The sequence below is a fragment of the Rhinolophus hipposideros genome (genome assembly GCF_964194185.1).
Source record: "Rhinolophus hipposideros genome assembly, chromosome: 23".
NCBI classification, from domain to species: domain Eukaryota; kingdom Metazoa; phylum Chordata; class Mammalia; order Chiroptera; family Rhinolophidae; genus Rhinolophus; species Rhinolophus hipposideros.
The window spans coordinates 13,613,744-13,628,311 of record NC_138069.1 but is presented as its reverse complement, the minus strand read 5'-3'; the positions used below and the strand labels follow the sequence as shown (position 1 = coordinate 13,628,311).

At 46.5% G+C, this 14,568-nt stretch overlaps 1 protein-coding gene across 1 annotated transcript in view; it reads left to right on the top strand.

Moving 5' to 3' along the window:
- Nucleotides 1–13,942: 13,942 nt before the first annotated feature.
- The window catches only part of SPOCK1 (SPARC (osteonectin), cwcv and kazal like domains proteoglycan 1), a 472,354-nt gene continuing 471,728 nt past the window's right edge, over nt 13,943–14,568 (top strand). Inside the window, exon 1 of the mRNA XM_081035612.1 lies at nt 13,943–14,110. The gene's annotated coding sequence lies outside the window, so the exon portion shown is untranslated. The remainder of the gene's footprint in view (nt 14,111–14,568) is intronic.

Below are 14,568 nucleotides of genomic sequence, written 5' to 3'. Positions count from 1 at the left end.
CTTGGTGCAAAAGCAAGGGAGCCCCAGGAATGGCTTATGTCAGGTGAAAACACCCCGTGTTCATAGAACTATAATGTGGAACCTTTTATAATCTTTCTACCACCTTCGTGCATACCATAAATAGAGGAAAGAGACATGACTATTGAATTTGAGTTCAATAAAGGATTTGTACCACCTGAATTACACCTCTACACACAGGATAGGATACATTAACTTAATTACTGTTGCATTCAATAACATAGGCCATTGCCCTGGGAGTTTATCTTGTTTTGTCCCCAGAGAGAAACCGGGCATCATTTCTAAAGGCAGTCAATTTCCAATTATCCATGCTAAGGGAAAAATACAGCATGCAGCGACTCTAAATACAGTTTCTGTTTGCTTTAGAGAGTAGACATGATTTTTTATTTTTTTTACCTGAATTATTTGTTTTGCTTGGGCTCAGGTGACACTAAAAAGAGTGTGCATTATCTGCATCTGCACTTTCTTTCCCCCCCCCTGGTTTATAAAAATGTGAAATGTGTTTTATTGATTTATTTTTGAATGCTTAGTTTTTAACTTTTTCCTTTTGAACTCATTTTAGACTCATAGGATAGTTGCAAAAATAGTATAAAGAGTTCCCTTATGCCCTTTATCCAGCTTATCTTAATGTGAACGTCATACATAATCATAGTAGAAAACCAGGAAACTAACACCGGTACATCACTATGAATTAAACTGGAGATTCTATTGGAATTTTACAAATTTTCTACCAGTGTCCTTTTTCTGTTCCAGAATCCCACATTTATTTGTTGTTTATCTTTAGTCTCCTCTAATTTTTAACAATTCTTCAGTTTTTCTTATTTTTCATAGTCTCTACACTTCTGAAGAATATGGATCATTATTTTGTAGAATGTCCCTCAGTTTGGGTTTGTCTGATTTTTTCTCATGTTTGGAGTAAGGTTATGCATTTTTGGCGCAAGAATACCAAAGAAATGAGTCATGCTTTTCTTGTGCACCTAATCAACAGGTTCCTGATGTCAATATGTCTTATTACAGTGGAGGTTGAATTTCATCACTGGGTTAAGGTGGTTTCTCCACTGTAAAGTTACTATCTTCCTTTTGTAGTTAATAAATGTCATTGAGGAATATACCTTGAGATTACTCCTGACCTGTTTGTCTTCAAACTTTCACCTACTAGTTTTACCCATCATTGGTAGATCTCATCTGCAGCAATGATTATTGTAGAGTTGGACTAATGATGATTTTCTGTTTTCCTCTTTCCTTCTACATTAATTAATTGGAATTTTACTGTAAGGAAGAGTTGTCTAGTCTCCATCATTCATTCATTCATTCATTCATTCACTCATTCACTCATTCATATCAGTATGGACTCATAGATATTTATTATATTCTGTAAGTTAAATCTAATGCAGTCATTTTAAAATTTTGTTTCCAGAAATTTTCCAGCTTTGGTCATTGGGAGCTCCTTCGGGATGGACTCTGTTCTTTTGACCAGCCTACGTGTTTTTGAGCACTTTCTTACTTTCTGGCACTTGTCCATCTTCTATTTTCCAAGCCCATATTCTATTTTCCTTGCTCTAGCCTTATAATTAACCATTTCTTCTTCTTTTTTTTTTTTATAACCATTTCTTAAGGAGCACTAGTTTCTTTTTTTTTGGAGAATAGTGTTCAGAAACAAAGACCTGGGCACTAGGTATGCTCATTCCAACTGGAGTGTGACTATTCTACACCTCAGTAGACAGGCCTAGGACATTTATGTACCATGTTTCCCCAAAAATAAGACCTAGCCGGACCATCAGCTCTAATGCGTCTTTTGGAGCAAAAATTAATATAAGACCTGGACTTATTTTAATATAAGACTGGGTCTTTATAATATAATATAATATATTATAATATATTTTTATATATATTATTATATATTATATATAATATATATTTTACATATATGTTATACATATTATATATATTATATGATATAATATAATACTCAGCTTATTTTAATATAAGACCAGGTATAATATAATATAATATAATATAATATAATATAATATAATAAACACAATATAATACCTGGTCTTATTTTAATATAAGACCAGGTATAATGTAGTATAATGTAATATGATATGATATGATATGATATAATATAATATAATACTGGGTCTTATATTAATGTTTGCTCCAAAAGACACATCAGATCTGATGGTCCAGCTAGGTCTTATTTTGGGGAAACACGGTATGTGCACTAGTCTGTGCATGTACACGCCTCTATATTTCTTGTGCAATGGGCTGATGGATGGAGTGGCCATGGTGGCAGAAAGGAAGGCCCAACAACATGGATTCCCTTTTCCTAAAGTTGATTTAGCTGCTGCCACAGCTGGATGTTTGACCTGCCAGAAAGAGGACTCATTGCTGAACTCTTTATATATCAGACCTCTTTCACCTTGGAATGGGCAGCGTTTCTCTCTGACTGGGACTGTCACATATTCTGGGGTCAGATTTGCCTTTGCTGCCTGCAGTGTGTCAGCCAGCACCACTAGCAAATATAAGGATCAAATCAGTGTTTGATGTCCTGACATTGGATACCACACAGCATTGCCTTGGACCATGGCAAAGGGGATGTGGCATGGAGCACGTATCCGTGGGATCCACTGATCCTTTTGTGTACTGCACGATCCTGTCCCTGCTGGCCTGACTACAGATTGGAATGGCCTCTTAAGGGGGTAGGTGAGGTGCCAATTTAGAGACGACGTCCTGAAAAGCTGGGACAACATCCTTTGGGCTGAGTATACATCTTAAATCAATGGCAATTAAAGGGTGCTGTGTCCCCAACAGACAGAATACCTTGGTCTGAGAATCAAAGAGTGTAAGAAGGAGCATCTCTGCTCATCTTCACTCTCAGTAACCCATCTGGAGAATTTGCACTTCCCGTCTACAACTTCAGTCTGTCCATCTAGAGATCCTGAATCCTGAGGGGGATGCTTCCACCAGGGTACACAGAAGGCGTTCCACTACATTTAAGCTGTGGCTGCTGCCTTGTCACTGTGGGCTCCTTATGTCACATCAAGAGGCTAGCAAGCCCAGAAAGGAGTAGCTGATCGTCCTCATCATGAGGAAGTAGGACTGCTGCTACGTGACGGCAGTGAGGAGAAATCTGTGTTGCATGAGCCGATCCCCTGATGTTCCTGTACTTCCATGGCCAATTGTAACTATAAGTAGGCAAGCACAGGAGCCACTCTGATAAGAGCATGGTGGTAAGGGGCTCAGTTCTTCATGGAGAAGGGTCTGGGTTTCCTCACCAGGCAAGTCACCTACACGGGCAGATGTGCTGTCCAAGGGGAGGGGAAGGACAGACATCAGTCATCACTTCAAGACCAAGTGCAGCAACTAAGTAACCTTCCTGTATGCGATTTCCCAGGGAGTAACCTATCAGGATCCTGGAGAAGCTGTAGATGGATGGGGCAACCTTACCTTGAGGAACAGTGAGTATAAGGGGTTCCCCTTCTCAGGAGACTTATCCTTGGGAGAGATAGCTGGAGAGGTTGTATACCCTCATAACTACCCCCATCCCCTGGCCAGCAGTCAGCAGGCAATGCCATGGGGAAACAGAAGACCAGCTCCTCATGGGGCACCAACCAGGGGGTACAGTTCTATGTTCCAGAGCTCCTCATGGGACCAGGCTGAAGTGCTTGCCCCACAGAGACCACACCTGTGCTTGGCTTTCCTTCCTGCACTCTCTCGTTTCCTGTGCTTCCCTTCCTGCAGCACTTCCTCAATAATCCTTGTCTCAGCCTCTGCTTCTAGAGAACCGACCTAAGATCATACTGGTTGATTATTTTTATTCAATTGATGTCATATGTTCCTGGCTGTTAGACATTCCAAATAACATGACTTCATGGCCACATAATGTCCTTTTATCTAAATGTAGTTTAGTTCACTAGCCTTCTGTTTCTAGACATTTAGATTATTTCCAAATTTTCTCTATTCCCCTGTTTCCCCAAAAATAAGATCTAGCTGGACAATCAGCTCTAATGCATCTTTTGGAGCAAAAATTAATATAAGACCCAGTCTTACTTATTTTACTATAATATAAGACTGGGCAATAATAATAATATAATATAATATAATATAATATAATATAATATAATATAATATAATATAATACCGGGTCTTATATTAATTTTTCTTCCAAAAGACGCATTAGAGCTGATGGTCCGGCTAGGTCTTATTTTCAGGGAAACACAGTATACGTAATGCTGAGAAGAACATTTTTGTTGACAAATCTTTGTAAACATTCCTAATTCTTTTATTAGGTTAAATTCCTATGGGTGAAGTTGCAAAGTCAAAGGTCACAAACATGTTATGGCTCTTAATAAATATCATGAACTTGGCCTTCAGGAAGATCGTGCCAGTATATGAGCCCACCAATGGCGTAGGAGGGTGATTTTTCTCCATACCTGCCAACTAGAGAATAATGATTAAAAAAAATCTATGCAAATATGACAGGCAATTTATTATTTTAATGTGCTTTATTTTGGTTACTAGGCAGTTGACTCATATGCGAGGTGTGATCAGAACATATGGTGAATGTTTAAATTAAAAAAATGCCTTACAGTGAAAGACACATTGTCATTAATCCTCCCCAAAATACCCCTTCTTGCTTCAAACACACTTATCCCATCGTTCTTGCCACTTCCTGATGCAGTTCTGGAAGTCCTCTTTCGTGAGTGTCTTTAGTTGCGCTGTCATGGCTGCCTCAATGTCCTGAATTGATTCAAAACGTTTTCCTTTCATGGTCATTTTGATTTTGGGAGCGAGCCAGAAGTCGCCTGGTGCCAGATCTGGTGAATAAGGTAGATGAGGACACACCGTAATGTTTTTATTTGACAGAAATTGCCATATCAGAAGTGATGTGTGACATGGAGCGTTGTCATGATAGAGGATGAAGTAAAGACACCTCACACCTCCTCAGAGTAGAAGCTGGGATAGAGGTGCTGTAGCTCTTTTCCCTCATTTTAGGAGAGGAGAAGTGGACTCCTAGAATAGCCATGAATATATGGCATTAATTGGACCTCACAACTCCCAATCTAATTGATTCTCAACCATCTTCATCGGAAGTGAGGACTGAGGAGAATCGCTGGAACAGCAGCCACTACTGGCCAATCCCCATTGAGGAGGAGGAATGAGGCTCCACATCTTCTTGTGAATACTCATTTAGAATTAACTGAGCACTTAGTACATGTCAGAGATGGTTCAAAGCCCTGTGTATATATATAATTTTCTCCAAATCCTGATAGGTGTGTGCTATGATACCTTCATCCTACAAATAAGGAAACTGAAGCATACATAGAGAGAGTGGCAATCACACAGGTCTTAAGTGATGCAGCTGAGGTCCAAACCCAGGTCTCGCTAACTCCAGAATATAAACTCTTAAGGAAGGGTGTACTGTTGATGTCACATTTCCACGTTAAGATACCTCTGGAAGAAGAAAGAACATTACCCACAGTTGTACCCCAATATAGCCACTCCTTGTGTTTTCTTTCACCCTTCCTTCCTGCTGAAATTCTGTACATCCAATTCTACAACTTGATTTATTTTCCTCTGTGCTTCTCCATATTGCTTCATGGATTTTATAGCCATCATTTTAATGACCTGCATAATATTCCTTTGTTGGGCAGATGCTGACTTGAATTTAGTGTTCTCCCAGTGAAGATCTTGGGAGAACTTCTGGGGACCCCTGCTGTCTCCCCTACAGTTCTCCCTGGCTTGATAACTCCCCTTTTACTTTACGACTTGAGTGAAATGATAACAGATTTAATTTGCGAATTGCCCTGGGGATGTTTTTCATAGTTGTAAGCATCTGTAAATTGCATGCGAATGTGTGGGTAGCCAGGAAAATTCTTCCTAACACTTCAAGAAAAATCTAGTGGAGAGGAGTGTGTAAGTGGTTAACATTTCTTCTCTGAGTCTAAGTTTTTCAGGCTTTAGAGCTGATCTGCTTATGTGTGCCTCATACGCGTATGTGAGACTTCAATAAGAAATCACACAGTAAGCTGTACAGTGCCTTACAGGAAAGGAAAGGACTTTACCGTGTCACATTTACTGTGTTTCTCATGTGCACACACTTGGTCCTGTGAGTTTGACATACCTCTCAATCCTCCTGCAGCCCTGTAAAGAAGGTACACCCTTGTTAGCTACACTTTACAAACAAGAAAATGGGTTGAGAGGGGTTAATCAATGAGTCTGAGAGTCCACAGCTAGTATAGCTGAGCTGGTGTTGGAACTCAGGTTCACAGAACCTCCGTGCTTCGTGCGCTTAACACAGTGACGGAGGTTTGTGTCTTCCCATGGGTCTGTCAGGGCCCTCGGTCTGCGTCTGTCCTGCCTCGAGATGATGGCTTCCCGGTGTCATTCCTTCCTGGGGGCTTGAGATGGTTCTGTTTAGTGTGTAGGGCTTTGCTGACCTATCTGTATTCCATTTTGGGAGCTCTGGTAGGAAATATTATAGGGAGTTGGGCTTTGGCTCACGCTAGTTTGCTGGGTGGTTTTAGAAATCCTTCAGAGTTAGTTCATGCTCCAGGGAGACTGTTAGTTCTTGTGCTTCTCTGAGGGCTCAGCAAACTAGTCTGGTTCATACTGTGTTTCCAAGGCCCGCCTGGCTTGGTGTGACTTCTCCAGCTCCGGTTTTGCTCATTTGTTTCTATCCCAGCTTGAAAGCTTCTTGGAGAGCTTCCTCCAGGAGGAGCTCCATTTTGCTGTCAGCCTTGGGGTCCTTGCTGATTTGGGGCCTCTCTCAGCAGCCTTGCTCTCTGGAGGCCCAGGCTGCATTCTGGCCTCCATCTCCCTAGCAAGTGAACCTGCATCATCCCCAAACCGAAACCCTTCTCAAAGCGGAGCTGGAGTCTTGACCCTGAGGGAGAAGAAGGCCCCTGCCAGTCTATTTCCAATCTTTGTCGTGTTTGTACAGGCCGATGCCAACACGTGGGTGCATTTCTCTTTCTTTAATGAACACACAGCTAATGAGAAAAAGAAGAGGAGCTTGGATGACTTTTCTGGGAGAGAAAAAGAAAATTGCCTTGAAGTCTCTGAGGGCTTGTTATTCATTCAGCAGAGATCAGGTATCTTCCTAGTTTCCACCTCAGAGCATAGCGTGAGGGGAAGAGAGTGAGGCAGCCCTGCAGCAAGGTATAGATGTGGACTCAGGAGCCGGGATGCCTGGGTTCAGACCGCTGAGCAGGCCACTTAGCCTCTAACCTCAGAGTCCTTAACCATCAGGTGGGAGGACGGAGGCATTTCATTCCTGGACTGGATGAGGAAATTTTAATTTAACAAAGCACTTAATAGCATCATTATGTGTAAGACACTGTTCTAAGCATGTAACAAATGCAAACTTGTTTAATCCTCTTGATAACCCTAGGGGGTAGGCATTGCACTGTTTTATTGATGCTAAAGTGCACGCTGTTTTAGCGGCTCTGAAACAGGATGCATTTGACAGCTGACGGTGTCTCACGAACTCCAGGGGTGGTTGTAGCCGTTGGAGAACTGGGACGATGCTCCGGGCAGAACGTCCTGGATGTCAGAAGTCTTTTGGAACCTGCAGGGGAATGAAACAAAGATGAATTCTTTCCAGCTGGGCCAAGCGACCTTGTCTCCAGTGCTGCAAACAGGTATCGAGGTCTTCCCTGTTGGAATAAGCTCCGTGAAAGCAGGGACTGTCTCTGTCCCATTCACCTGTTTTGTCCCCAGCACCATCTAGCCTGGCACAAAGGGCCTGCTCTGTGGCGGATTGTTGCGTGGTTGCCTTCCCCCAGAGCACCCGAGGTCCTTCCTTCCCATCCTCAGGGACTTTTCACAAAGACGTCAGTGCCTGGAAGTCTCTCACCCATGACCCCCGGCCCCTAGGAGAAACACAGAGGTAGGTCACCAGGCATCTTGTGAGCAGCCATCCCTATGAGAGGTAGAGGGGCCTCTGTGTTGCTGGGTGAGGACCAAACATGTGGCCCCTGGCAGCCAGATACTACTTTAGACGCCACGATGATACAGGTACACCATCATCGTGGACCCTGGGTCATATTAAGTCCTTTGGTACCATGTTCAATAAGTCACAATTGTCAGTGCCTTTTGAAACATCCACAATCACAAGTGCAAATAATTAGTGTGATTCCCCATTTAACATCTTGCCAACTAGGTCATACATTCCGTGGGAACAGATGCTAAACTTCATGAGAACAGCGTATACCGCGTATTGTGCATAAGTGAGTAATATCCCATTTATATAGAAATGTGACTTTTCGCTGGTGCACAATTTCGTGTGGGAGGTGAGGGATACACAGAGGCAGCGAGGCAGAGGGAGTGGTGGGGTTGAGTGCCGTGGTGGGTCCTAGTGGGAACTTTGACATCCAGAAGTGCTGGGTTCAATCCGGGCTCTTCCATTTACTGACTGAGGGATCAGTTCTGGGACTCACCGTCTTTGTCTTTGAAATGGAGCTTACTTCAGAGCCCACTTCCTACGGAGTTGTTGTGATGATTACATTAGATAGAACTCTGGACTGCCGTATCTGACCCATCGTAAGTGCTCTGTGCACATCAACAGATGTCACTTCACTAGTATTGTCTTCCTCGTGACTTTTTTCTCTGTGGTCAGGACTTTGGCTCCCTCTCCTCTGTCCCTAGGTAGTTGCTTGGCCATTAGGCTTTTCTGACAAGTTATTTTTGTTTATTTGTGAAGTATTCACTTGCTTCAAATCAGTTCCTCTCAAGTTGGGTTGCCCGTTTGCCATGGCTCTGCCTGGGGAGAAGAAAGCAAGAAAGTGTGTGTGTGTGGGGTGGGGATGGCGGTGGGGCTGGGGGAGAGGCAGTGAGCCTGGCTCTGCTGAACGCATATAATCAATAGGTGAAATCAACGTGTTTGTAAAAGTTATAGGCCCTGCTGGGTGAGCTGTTTTCAGTGGTGCTAAGAAATGCATCTCTTTCATTTTTCCTCTTCTTGGGGCCAAGATATGTTGCAACATCACCCTCACACCTGCAGAAAATCCTGGCAGTGGGGAAATCATATCACTCTGCTTTCCATCCAGAGTGTTTTGGGGTTAAGATGTCAACATAAACCTGGGGCTTTTATTGTTTCCAAGAAGGGAAGGAAATAAAGGCATTGAGCCGTGAGCATTCACTGATTCACTCAATATTTATTGTGTACCTACTATGTACCAGATGGTTTTGTACCAGATGTGGGTTTAGCAGCAAATGAGAGACACACATGTGGACTCTGCCCTTGTGCCCCTGAATGTCTGGTGGGGGATGGACATTATACAGCGGTGACGAGTGCCACGAGGCTGTCAGAGGCAGGAGAGCCTTTTCTGAAGACTTGGAGTGAAGCTGTGGCCTGCAGGGTGGGGTGGGGCGGCTGGCCAGGAGGAGGGCATCCGTGTTCTCCTGGAGGAACGCATCCAGGCTGTAGGGAGTCCCCCACAGAAAGGCCCAGGTGGAGGGGGCAGGTGCAGGTGATGGGGGCGGAGGAGGAGGGATGTTGGGATGGAGGGTGTCGGCAGCCCCTGCGTAGTCATGGTGAGGTAGCTGGTCATCATCCTGAGAGCGTGGGATGGTCACATTTATACTGAGAGAGGACCGCTCTGGCGCCTGTATGGAGAATGAATGGCCGGCCCAGAGGCAGAGACCCTTGTAAGGGGCTTGGTGGTGGGAAGTGGACTCTAGAGGTAGAGCAGTGAGGAAAAGTGAGTGGAATTGGAAACATTGGAAAGACAGTCTCGACATATTGGTGATTCATTGAAAGTGAGAAGGAGGTCAGAATGCCACTAGCGTTTGGGGTGGTGGTGAGGGTTGTTTTCCTGGGGTGGGGACAAGGGAAGGGGAGCAGGTTTGGCTGGGGGACGCAGCTCAAGCATTCAGTTTTGGACACTCTGAATTCAAAGTGCCAGTGAGACAGCCAAATGGAGATGCCATGTAGTAGGTAGATATACGAGTTTGCAGCTAAAAATAAATCTGCGTTGATGACAAGGTTAGTATTCTAGGCAGCTCTTTTATCAGATGGAGCCCATGGGTGAATCTCATTCTAGCCAGCACAGCATCATGAAGTGGGAATCTACACCTAGAACTTTCCACTACTAGATTCATCTCTGTCTCTTTCTGTGACCTTCAGCAATTCATCTAACCTTCTGTGCTCCCCTATTCTCAGCATAAAATGGTGATAGTTGTGTCTGCTTCAGACTACCCGGTAGTTCATGGTTGAAGATCCATTAAACCGAAAGTAAAACATGTGGGGGCTCTTTGGAAATAAGAACTATGTTAAAACAAGGAGTTATTACAACTGTGTGTAAGCCAATGAAAAGCAGAAATACAGCCCCAAGGCTCAGTATCGATTTTGGTCCTGGGTGCTTCCTGCAGCTGAATAAATCTGACATTTCTCCCCTCAAGTGCTGGCTGAGCTGATGGCGAGTCTCCAGCTTCCAGCCTCCTTTCCCCTGTTCCAAGGTTACATCCTTGCTCTGCTCAGGCCAGAGCCAGCAGCCCCTCACCTGCCCATGGTGCGCTCACTGCTCTTGGTACCCCGGTAGGTGGTTACAGGGAAGATTCCAGTTGTGAGGTTGGAGCTTGGCCAAGAGGAGATGCCCTCTGATTAAACTGGAGATATCCCCCCACCCCCAAAAAGCAAAGCTTGGATCTGCAGAACAAGGGCTTTATGGGGACCAAAAGAAGTGTCTCCATACAGAGTTTTCAAACTGTAGAACGCATGAAGCATTATGGAATTTGCTTCATTCATTCATGGGATAAATATTTATTGAATGCCCATTGAATATCAGGCTCTGAGATAAGCCTGGGGCTACAGGAGTGAAAAAGACAATATGTTTGTCCTCCTGGAGTTAATATTCAAATTGGGGAAGAAAGAGACTAGAGAACAAAATATTCTTTTTTTTTTTTTAAACAAAATACTCTTAAGGAACAACCAGGTGCAAGGATACAGTAGAGACTTGGCTGGAAGTGGGACGCCTCATTTTTGAAGGGGTGGTCAGGGAAGGCTTCAGTGAGGTGGTGACATTGGAGTTGACATCTGATGGCTAAGGAGCTAACCTGTGAAGAGCAGCGACAGGGCCATTCCCGGCAGAGAGCCCAGGCAGCACAGAGGCCCTGAGGTGAGAATATGTTTGGCATCTATGTAAAACCATGACAAAGAGTGTGGCTAGGATCCAGGGAATGAATGGGAGGGGGCCAGATGGTACAGGGTTTTGCCAGTCCTGGGAAGGAGTTTGGAGTTTTGTTTTGTTGTCATAGTGAGCCATTGAAAGGCTTTATGCAAGGGAGTGTTTTCTCTTTTAAAGATTGCTCTAACCCCTGAGTGGTTAATGGGTTAGAGGGGAAAGGAAAGAATCAAGGAAACTAACCAAGAAGTCACCGCAGTTCTTTGGGTAAGAAGTGACACCCAAGAGGACCTGGTGGTGTTGGTAATGGTGAAGTCAAGTGGATGGGCTGGAGGGGTGTCTGGGAGTGGAATGGACCGGCTTGCTCTTAGCCCGGAAATGAGGGGCAAGGGAAATGGAGGGATTGAAGAGGACTCCTGGGTTTCTGGCTTTCCCTGATGAAGATATAGTTACTATAATAGGGACGACTCAGCACAGGTTCATGGAGGGAAACCTGGACCTCTGTGTTTGACCTGGTAGAGCATGACAACCCATGGGGCATATGAAGGAGATGTCAAGGGTGAAGTTGGATGTAAGGCTAGAAGTCCATCAGACACTCTAGGCAGGAAATGCAACTGGAGAATCTTAGCACAGGACTGGATGTGAGCACCGGGGAAAAGGTTTAGACAGAGCAGAGGGCCTAGGACTGAGCCCTGAGAAGCCCTGCATATAAGTTGGAATGGTCTGTGGGGAGCAGGAAAGCCAGGAGGATGGTGCCACCGGAGCCTAAAGTAACTTCTCAGAGGCCTGGTAGGGGAGGAGTGAGGCCTGCCCACTCGCTTTGGTGATTTGGAGGAGGTTGCTGATGGTGACAACTTATTTCAGTTATTCAGTGAGGATGAAGAGCAGATTAGAATGGGTGAAAGAATGAACTGGAGCTGAGGAGGCAGAAATGACATCTGGGTACAACTGTTTAGAGAAGTTTTACAGTCAAACTGGGCAGAGAAATGGGGAAGTAGCTGCACCTTTGGATTTCTATGAAAGTAAAATATATTTTCTGCATTATTTCTAAACCTCTCTCCTGCTCTGATATACCCAGGACATGACATTGAAATACGGAAAATATTTTTCCATGATAATGTAAACCGTGGATGACATGTAGTCCCCAATATATAGCTGTGACTCCACTCCCTTTTCTCCCTTTTAAGAATGCTTCTAGGAATGTAAATCAGTCAGAGTGATGTCAGGATAAGCATCTGCTACTTTTCAGGAAAAATCATAATCCAACTTCTACACATTAAATTACACACAACCAAATTATTTGCAGTACAACCTACAACTGACCGCATCACATATTTTGGGGGCATGTTGGCTAAGTGTGGTTTCAGACCATGATTGCTGCTATTCATTCATTCATTCATTTATTCATCCATCCATCCATCCATCCAATATTTTCTGAGCACTTGCTGTGTGTCAGGAGCTTGGCTCTGGGTGCTAAGAGCGGTGGAGAACAAGCCAAACACAGCCTGCCCTCACAGAGCTCCAGCCAGGCGAGAAGCACAGATGTGCGGAGTGAGTGATTTCCAGTGCAGTGAGCTTACAGCTGGGGAAGCATAGTGTTCTCAAGGAGAGTGTCACAGGGTCCTGGCCTGGTCCACAGTCTCTGCAAGAGTTACTCTGAAGATGTGCTAAGGGGGGAATAAACTAAGTAGGGAATTAGGGAGGCCTGTCTTGGGGGCGGTGTGGACAGTGGCCCAGCAGAAGGGAACACGCAGTGCTGGAGGGAGCCCATCTCCACTGAGGTCCACACCAGGGGCCGCCTGTACAGGAAGGCAGGGAAGGAGGAGGGAGTGGCATGACAGGCAGGCAGGGGCCAGGTGTGCAGGGCCTGGGGGCTCCTGCCAGGGGTTGGATCTTTATCAAGAAAGCAACACGAAGAGTTTGAAGTGTGTGCTGAGAGGAGAGGGGTGAGTGTCAGACTTATTCTAAAAGAGCACTCAGGTGTCGGGGGAATGAGGTGTGGTACTCACAGCAGGTGAGTGTCACCTGTACGCAGACAGTGGGACTGCATTAATCCCCTTCCAACCCGATTTGACCAGACATGGCTGAGGATTTGAAAAGTGAGTGGGGAGTAGAGGGTAAAGGCAGCCTCTGGCTTCAGTGCCCTGTCCGAGAGGCCTGGTCTAGTTTTCCTCTTCCCTCTCCCTCCTCTCTGGGAAAACCCAACTGCTGGGGCCAGTTCAGCAGACGAGGGCTTCTGTGCAGAAGAACACCAAGGTATACTCACAGGGACATAATGTGGGGACACAGGATGTAGAAATGATGGGAATGGAAGCCAGAAGGGCCATCTTAAGGGACTGACAAAAAGCAACGGGTATGGGAACGGAGCATGGAAGTAGGGAGATGTGGGTGCGTGCACGCCCTGGGGAGGGCAGTGCAGAAATTCACTCACCTCGGGAGACCCTCCTAAGGAATGCTGACTCAACAAGCCTGGGGAGCGAGCCAGGAGCCCCCTTTCTGAGGAGCCCCTTCCTGCCCGCACTGAGGTGGTTCTGACTCAGGTGGCTCGGACAGCCTTCCTTTTGAGAACGCCTTAGTGCTGGAAGGCTCCTTGGCCTTGCGTCCTCAGCTCTCTCAGCGGCGTGGGCCTGAAAGCGTGTTTCAGTCCTGCATTAAGGTGCGGATCGCCACATCCCGGGCCGGGCTGCACCGGGCACGGCGGGGCCACCGCGCGGGCGGCACTGCAGCGTGCGGCCGCCAGGGGTCGCCAGAGGCTCCTGTGCTCCGGCCCCTCCGCCCGCCGCCGCCGCGCCCGAGCGAGCGGAGAGCGAGCGGAGCCACAGAGCTGCGGACTCACAAAGCGGCCGGACGCGCGGCGGCGGGAGGCAGGAGCGCAGGGGAGCCAGCGGCCCTTCAGCCTTCCCTGCGACCGCGCCACCGGAGCTCGCGCAACTCGGACGCGGGGACCTGGGCCGGCCCCCAAGGTAGGTGTCCGCGGAAGCCCGTGCGCCCCAACTTGGCGCACTTGGTACCTCCCCGCGACCCCCCGGGGGCTGGCACGGTCAGGGGCCTGGGGGTGTCTTCACGCGCCCTTGTGGCCCAAGCGGCAGGGTGGGCCTGGAGAGCCCACCCCCCAGCTGCGGGTACGCCCCCACGCCCCCGCCCATCTGCCTGCGCCCGGTCTGCTGCTGGGAGCCCTGTGCTTCCCGCTCTGCCTCGGTGCCTCGGGCATAGTCTATGGGAGTGCGGCTTGCGGATCCAGGACTCCCCGTTATTGGGGAGGGGTCCTGAAGCCCCCGATCCGAGAGTAGCGGTCCCTGGGGCACCCAGAAATTAGGAGACAGGGGTCCTCTATAGTTTGATAGCAGCCCCTAATTTGTGACGCAGGCTCTTCATTTGTAACTGAGCCTCCGCCCCCCCCCCCCCCGCACCCCATTCGTGA